Raw genomic sequence first — 8,073 nt, 5'->3', positions numbered from 1 at the left:
AAGATAAGATAACTAACTTATCTTATCCAAAGGTCACATCTCACCGTTATAAATACACTGGAGCACCCAGGTATAACTCATACTCTGATTCTACATAAACCTGCTTAATACCCTTGCTAACTTAAGCATCGGAGTCCCTTGCAGGTACCCCCCACCCTTCGGTGACAAAGGATCAGCAGCACATTCATTCCAACAAGTCGGACGCACCAGATTTGGCCGCTATTCACCAGCCGGACACATCGGTTCCGACCAGCACAGAAGATCTCGTCCGAGATCGACCTACAGTTTCAGGTAACCCTCGGAACAATACCTTTTCACATTAGTCTTGAAAGTGCTCACAGAGCACATCCAAGAGCTTGTGCCATGGTGCATGCTTTTTGCCGATGATATTGTCCTTATGGGAGAGTCAATGGAAGACCTAAATAAGAAGTTGGAGTTATGGAGAGAAGCTCTAGAAGTGTATGGTCTGTGCATAAGCCATAGCAAGACGGAATATATGGAATATAAGTTCAATTTGAGAAGGGAAAACCCTAATATAGAGGTGAAGATTGGAGAAAACATCCTACAAAAAGTTAAAAGTTTTAAGTATCTTGGGTGCATCATACAGGATAATGGAGAGATTGAACAGGATATAAATCATAGGATCCAAGCAGGTTGGTCAAAATGGTAGAGTGTATCTGGTTTTATATGCGACAAAAAAGTGCCTTTAAAACTTAAAGGTAAATTCTATCGCACTGCTATAAGACCGGCTATGCTTTATGGTACAGAGTGTTGGGCAGCTAAAGGGGAGCACGGACATAAGCTAAGTGTGGCAGAGATGAAGATGTTGAGATGGATGAGTGGTCATATGCGATTGGATAAAATAAGGAATGAAGATATAAGGGAGAGAGTTGGAGTAGCATCCATTGTGGAAAAGATGGTTGAATCGCGTCTCAGGTGGTTTGGACATGTGAGAAGAAGACCGATAGAACATCCAGTCAGGAGGCTGGATGAGATGGAAGATGGAAAAGGGGTGAAAGGAAGAGGAAGACCTAAGAAGACCATCCATGAGGTGGTCAAACGAGATCTACATGTAAACGGTCTCTCTGCAGACATGATACATGACAGAGAACATTGGCGTCGTTTGATTCATGTAGCGGACCCCACTTAGTGGGACAAGGCGTGGTTGTTCTTGTTGTTGTTGTTGTTGAATTGACAATGTGATGTAGTACTTATTCAATGAACAAAACACTTAATAAAAGTCTATGTTGGTTTGAATTTACATGACAGAACTAAATTTATTCAACAACTAAGCCAAATATAGTTCTATCCAACCTTAGGGGTAGAAATTAAAATTCATTAATTGGGGGTAGCCTTCAAGAACTTAAGTAGAACTACATTAGTGGATTCATCTCCTTTTCTTGGTAGAAGGGGTATCCCCCAAAGAGACACATCCTTCTCCGCTCCAATATTTTTTTCCTCTTCTTCAGTTTTTTTCCCCTTGTTCATTCATTGGTTCCACACCCTCCTCATCAGCACCTTCCTTTTTAACTTCTTCTTCCTCATTATTTCCTTCAGTAGCTTTATTGATCTTCTTTGGCTCTGCTGTCTTTTCATCAAGCAGGTTATGTCTCAAGATAGTTCCTTCAAGCTTAGCCTTCAGATAGCATGTAGGAACTCTAAAAATTCCAACAACTTTACTGACAATTCTTCATGAAAGCATGCATAATGTGATTGAAAATATTAAAACAGTAAAAAATTAGCAATATGGTTAAAAGAAGGCAAAGACAGTAAGCTATTCCAACAACAAAATGTTAGGAACAAATTTTAATTGCAGGTCAATCACAACCTCAGATGCTCAATGAGAGAGGCACCAAAGATTGATTATCTCAGATTAGAAGAATGAAAACTTTTTAAATTTTCTCAGAGTATTAAAGCTAAATAATAATTTTCAAAATAAATCAAAAGATAAACAATATGAATGGGTTTGAGTAAGCTAACCTGTTCAACACAACGTATCCAAAATCCTTGAGCTCCTTCAAGATGTGCTTCGACGCCATATCTAAACATTACATATATTAAAGCAACAGATCAAGAATCATTCAAGCTCTGAAACTGAATATTTGCTAACCAAGGGCATTAATAAGCTCTGAACATTTATATTTACATACATTAAAGAAACATATTAGGAATCATTCAATTATCTGCTACCCCTGCAAACAAAGACAAACAACAAGGATTTAGATCATATAGTTTTCCTAAACGTGTTATTATTTTTCAGATCTTTTGAAAACACAACGCTTCAGTGAGGTTTAATGGTGGAAGAAATACTTTCTCAGTTTCATTGATTTTACACATTAATTTTTAGTTATTTGAAAACACGATACTTTGGTGAAGTTTAATGGTGAAAGAAACACACACACACATACCTACCTTAAAGAAGACACATGATGAGCGGATAATTTATACGCTTTTTGGCATTGTTTTTAGTATGTTTTTAGTATGTTTTAGTTAGTTTTTAGTATATTTTTATTAGTTTTTAGTTAAAATTCACTTTTTTGGACTTTACTATGAGTTTGTGTATTTTTCTGTGATTTCAGGTATTTTTTGGCTGAAATTGAGGGACCTGAGCAAAAATCTGATTCAGAGACTGAAAAGCACTGCAGATGCTGTTGGATTCTGACCTCCCTGTACTCGAAGTGGCTTTTCTGGAGCTACAGATACCCAATTGGCGCGCTCTCAATGGCGTTGGAAAGTAGACATCCTGGGCTTTCCAGCAATATATAATAGTCCATACTTTGCCAAAGATTTGATGGCCCAAACCGGCGTGGCAAATCAGCTTCAGAAATCCCGGCGTTAAACGCCGGAACTGGCACAAAAATTGGAGTTAAACGCCCAAACTAGCATAAAAGCTGGCGTTTAACTCTAGAAAAAGTCTCTACACATGAAAGCTTCAATGCTCAGCCCAAGCACACACCAAGTGGACCCCGGAAGTGGATTTTTACGTCATTTACTCATTTCTGTATACCCTAGGTTACTAGTTCACTATTAATAGGACCTTTTGATATTGTATCTCTACCTCATGGCACATTACACGTTTCTCATTGTATCTTCTACAGCATGACTCTCTAAACCCCATGGTTGGGGGTGAGGAGCTCTGCTGTGTCTTGATGGATTAATGCAATCACTACTGTTTTTCATTCAATCATGCTTGCTTCCGTTCTAAGATATCACTTGTTCTTAAACCTGATGAATGTGATGATCCGTGACACTCATCATCATTCTCAACTATGAACGTGTGCCTGACAACCACCTCCGTTCTACCTTAGATTGAGTAGATATCTCTTGGATTCCTTAATCAGAATCTTCGTGGTATAAGCTAGAATTGATGGCGGCATTCAAGAGAATCCGGAAGGTCTAAACCTTGTCTGTGGTATTTTGAGTAGGATTCAAGGATTGAATGACTGTGATGAGCTTCAAACTCCTGAGGGCTGGTGATGAGCGGATAATTTGTACCCTTTTTGGCATTGTTTTTAGTATGTTTTTAGTATGATCTAGTTAGTTTTTAGTATATTTTTATTAGTTTTTAGTTAAAATTCACTTTTCTGGACTTTACTATGAGTTTGTGTGTTTTTCTGTGATTTCAGGTATTTTCTGGCTGAAATTGAGGGACCTGAGCAAAAATCTGATCCAGAGACTGAAAAGGACTGCAGATGCCTTTGGATTCTGACCTCCCTGCACTCGAAGTGGATTTTCTGGAGCTACAGAAGCCCAATTGGCGCGTTCCCAACGGCGTTGGAAAGTAGACATCCTGGGCTTTCCAGCAATATATGATAGTCCATACTTTGCCCAAGATTTGATGGCTCAAACCGGCGTTCAAAGTCACCTCAAGAAATTCCAGCGTTAAACGCCGGAACTGGCACCTAAATGGGAGTTAAACGCCCAAACTGGCATAAAAGCTGGCGTTTAACTCCAAGGAGAGTCTCTACACGAAAATGCTTCATTGCTCAGCCCAAGCACACACCAAGTGGGCCCGGAAGTGGATTTTTATGTCATTTACTCATCTTTGTACACCTTAGGCTACTAGTTATCTATAAGTAGGACCTTTTACTATTGTATCTAGAGACTTTGGTAGCTATCTTCGTTTTATGCTATCTTAGATCATTGGGAGGCTGGCCATTCGGCCATGCCTAGACCTTATGCTTATGTATTTTCAACGGTGGAGTTTCTACACACCATAGATTAAGGTGTGGAGCTCTGCTGTACCTCGAGTATTAATGCAATTACTATTGTTCTTCTATTCAATTCCGCTTGTTCTTTATCCAAGATATCACTTGTTCTTCAACTTGATGAATGTGATGATCCGTGACACTCATCATCATTCTCACCTATGAATAAGGTGACTGACAACCATTCTTGTTCTACAAGCATTCGAGGCTTAGTGAATATCTCTTGGATTTCTGATTGCACGATGCATGGTTGATCGCCTGACAACCGAGTGCTCGCCTGACAAACGAGCCAGCCATTCCGTGAGATCAGAGTCTTCGTGGTATAGGCGAGAACTGATGGCGGCATTCAAGAGAATCCGGAAGGTCTAACCTTGTCTGTGGTATTCTGAGTAGGATTCAATGATTGAATGACTGTGACGTGCTTCAAACTCCTAGCAGGCTAGGGCGTTAGTGACAGACGCAAAAGAATCAATGGATTCTATTCCGGCCTGAACGAGAACCGACAGATGATTAGCCTATGCTGTGACAGAGCATCAGGGACGTATTTTCACTGAGAGGATGGGAGGTAGCCATTGACAACGGTGAAACCCTACACGAGCTTGCCATGGAAAGGAGTAAGAAGGATTGGATGAAGGCAGTAGGAAAGCAGAGAGACGGAAGGGAAGGCATCTTCATACGCTTGTCTGAAGCTCTTACACCAATGATATACATAAGTATCTCTATCTTTATCTTATTGCTTTATTCGTTTATCACTATATCCATTTGAGTCTGCCTGACTGAGATTTACAAGATGACCATAGCTTGCTTCATACCACCAATCTCCGTGGGATCGACCCTTACTCGCGTAAGGTTTATTACTTGGACGACCCAGTGCACTTGCTGGTTAGTTGTGCGAAGTTGTGTTTATGCCATGGTATTGAGCACCAAGTCTTTGGAGCCATTACTAGAGATTGTTTATGTTTTGAAAAGTATTGATCACAATTTCGTGCACCAAGTTTTTGGCGCCGTTGCCGGGGATTGTTCTTGTGTATGGACAACTGACGGTTCATCTTGTTGCTTAGATTAGGTATTTTTTTTTTCGAAATTCTTGAAGATGAATTCTAGAGCTTCATGATGATTTGTTGAAATCTGGCTGGCTGAGAAGCCATGTCTAATCTTATTGGACCGAGGTTTCAACTTATCATCACAATAGCTTGTTGATCTCTATCAATCTTGCTATTGGAGCAATGATCTGCTAAGGCTTGGCTGGCCTTTGGCCATGTCTAGTGTTTTGGACCGAAGCTTTCTTTGAAAGCTTGGCTGGCTGTGAAGCCATGTCTAATTCCTGGACCGGAGTCTTAGACTAGCATTGCACTGATTCCTGGAATTCTCATTAAGAATTTTGATATCTTTTTCCACTTAATTTTCGAAAAATCCAAAAAAAATTACAAAATCATAAAAACCAAAAAATATTTGATGTTTCTTGCTTAAGTCTAGTGTCTCATCTTAAGTTTGGTGTCAATTGCATGCATTCATTCATGTGTCTTAAGGATCTTCAAGTAATTCTTGATGATTTCTTACTCTGATCTTTGAATTCTTTTGGCTTGAGTGTTTATGTGTCTCATATAGTGTTAGTAGTATACAAACTGCTAAGTTTGGTGTCTTGCATGCATTGTTATTTGATTCTTGTTGCATTTTGATTATTGAAAATCCAAAAATATTTTTAATTTGTGTCTTTTCAAGTCAATAATACAAAGAATTGAAGATTCAGAACATACTGCAGAGGAATTATACAGAAAAAGCTGGGCATTCAAAAATGCCCAGTGAAGAAGACAGACTGGCGTTTAAACGCCAGCCAGGGTACCTGGTTGGGCGTTTAACGCCCAAAGAGGTAGCATTTTGGGCGTTAAACGCCAGAATGTATACCATTCTGGGCGTTTAACGCCAGGATGGTGCTAGGGGGAAGATTTTGTTTTCAAAATCAATTTTTTTCAAATTTTCAAAGTTTTTCAAAATCAAATCTTTTACAAATCATATCTTTTCAATCAAATGTTTTCAAAATCAATTTCTTTCTTTTTTCAAAAATACTTACTAACAATTAATGATTTGATTGAACATCTCAAATTTGTTGCCTTTTCTGTTGAGAAAGGTTTAATGTTTGAATCATATCTTTTCTTGTTAGGCAAGTCACCAATTTTCAAAATCAAATCTTTTAAAATTGTTTTCAAAACATATCTTTTAAAATTGTTTTCAAATCATATCTTCTCAATCACATCTCTTTAAAACTAATCATATCTTCTTAACCTCATCTTTTTCAAAATAGTTTTCAATCAAATCTTTTTGATTTCTAATTTCAATTCCTTTTTCAAAAATCACTTGATTTCTTTTCCACTTTCAATTTTCGAAAATTATCAATCAATTTTTCAAAATGTTTTTAAAATCTTTTTAATTGAATTTTCGAAAATTCTCTTCCCTCCTTCTCACATCCTTCTATTTATGGAGTACTACTCCTTCTTAATGCATAATTCAAACTTTATCTCATCAAGTTCGAATTCTTCTACCTTCTTTCTTCTATTTTTCTTTTCCTCTGACACCTCAAGGAATCTCTATACTGTGACATAGAGGATTCCACATTTTCTTTTCTCTTCTCTTTCATATGAGCAGGAGCAGAGACAAAGGCATTCTTGTTGAAGCTGACCCTGAACCTGAGAGAACCTTGAAGCGAAAGCTAAGAGAAGCCAAAGCACAACTCTCTTTAGAGGACCTGACCGAATTCTTCAAAGAAGAAGAACACATGGCAGCCGAAAACAACAACAATGCCAACAATGCAAGGAAGGTGCTGGGTGACTTTACTGCACCTACTCCCAACTTCTATGGGAGAAGCATCTCTATCCCTGCCATTGGAGCAAACAACTTTGAGCTTAAGCCTCAATTAGTTTCTCTAATGCAACAGAATTGCAAATTCCATGGACTTCCAATAGAAGATCCTCATCAGTTTTTAGCTGAGTTCTTGCAAATCTGTGACACAGTCAAGACTAATGGGGTTGACCCTGAGGTCTACAGACTGATGCTATTCCCTTTTGCAGTAAGAGACAGAGCTAGAATATGGTTGGACTCACAACCTAAGGATAGCCTGGACTCTTGGGAAAAGCTAGTCAATGCCTTCTTGGCAAAGTTCTTTCCACCTCAAAAATGGAGTAAGCTTAGAGTGGAAGTCCAAACCTTCAGACAGAAGGATGGAGAATCCCTCTATGAAGCTTGGGAAAGATACAAACAATTAATCAGAAGATGTCCCTCAGACATGCTTTCTGAATGGAGCATCATAGGTATCTTCTATGATGGCCTCTCTGAACTATCCAAGATGTCTTTGGATAGCTCTGCTGGAAGATCTCTTCATCTGAAGAAGACGCCTACAGAGGCTCAAGAGCTAATTGAAATGGTTGCAAATAACCAATTCATGTACACTTCTGAAAGAAATCCTGTGAACAATGGGACTAGTCAGAAGAAAGGAGTTCTTGAGATTGACACTCTGAATGGCATACTGGCTCAAAATAAGATATTGACTCAACAAGTCAATTTAATTTCTCAAAGTCTGTCTGGAATGCAAAATACACCTGGCAGTACTAAGGAAGCTTCATCTGAGGAAGAAGCTTATGATCCTGAGAACCCTTCAATGGAAGAGGTGAATTACCTAGGAGAACCCTATGGAAACACCTATAATTCTTCATGGAGAAATCACCCAAATTTCTCATGGAAGAATCAAGAGAGACCTCAACAAGGTTTCAATAACAATAATGGTGGAAGAAACAGGCTTGGCAATAACAAGCCTTTTTCATCACCTTCTCAGCAACAGACAGAGAGTTCTAAGCAGAATACCTCTGACTTA

The 8,073-nt window shown here is 38.7% G+C and overlaps 1 non-coding gene across 1 annotated transcript; it reads right to left on the bottom strand.

Moving 5' to 3' along the window:
- Window positions 1-7,386: 7,386 nt before the first annotated feature.
- LOC130952058 (small nucleolar RNA R71) lies at window positions 7,387-7,494 on the bottom strand. Its single transcript, XR_009074243.1, has one exon. It is a non-coding gene; the product is annotated as a small nucleolar RNA R71 (small nucleolar RNA).
- Window positions 7,495-8,073: the final 579 nt, after the last annotated feature.

The sequence above is a fragment of the Arachis stenosperma genome, chromosome 1, assembly GCF_014773155.1.
Source record: "Arachis stenosperma cultivar V10309 chromosome 1, arast.V10309.gnm1.PFL2, whole genome shotgun sequence".
NCBI classification, from domain to species: Eukaryota; Viridiplantae; Streptophyta; class Magnoliopsida; order Fabales; family Fabaceae; genus Arachis; species Arachis stenosperma.
Note: the sequence above shows the minus strand (reverse complement) of the source record. Positions and strands in the feature narration are given on the sequence as shown.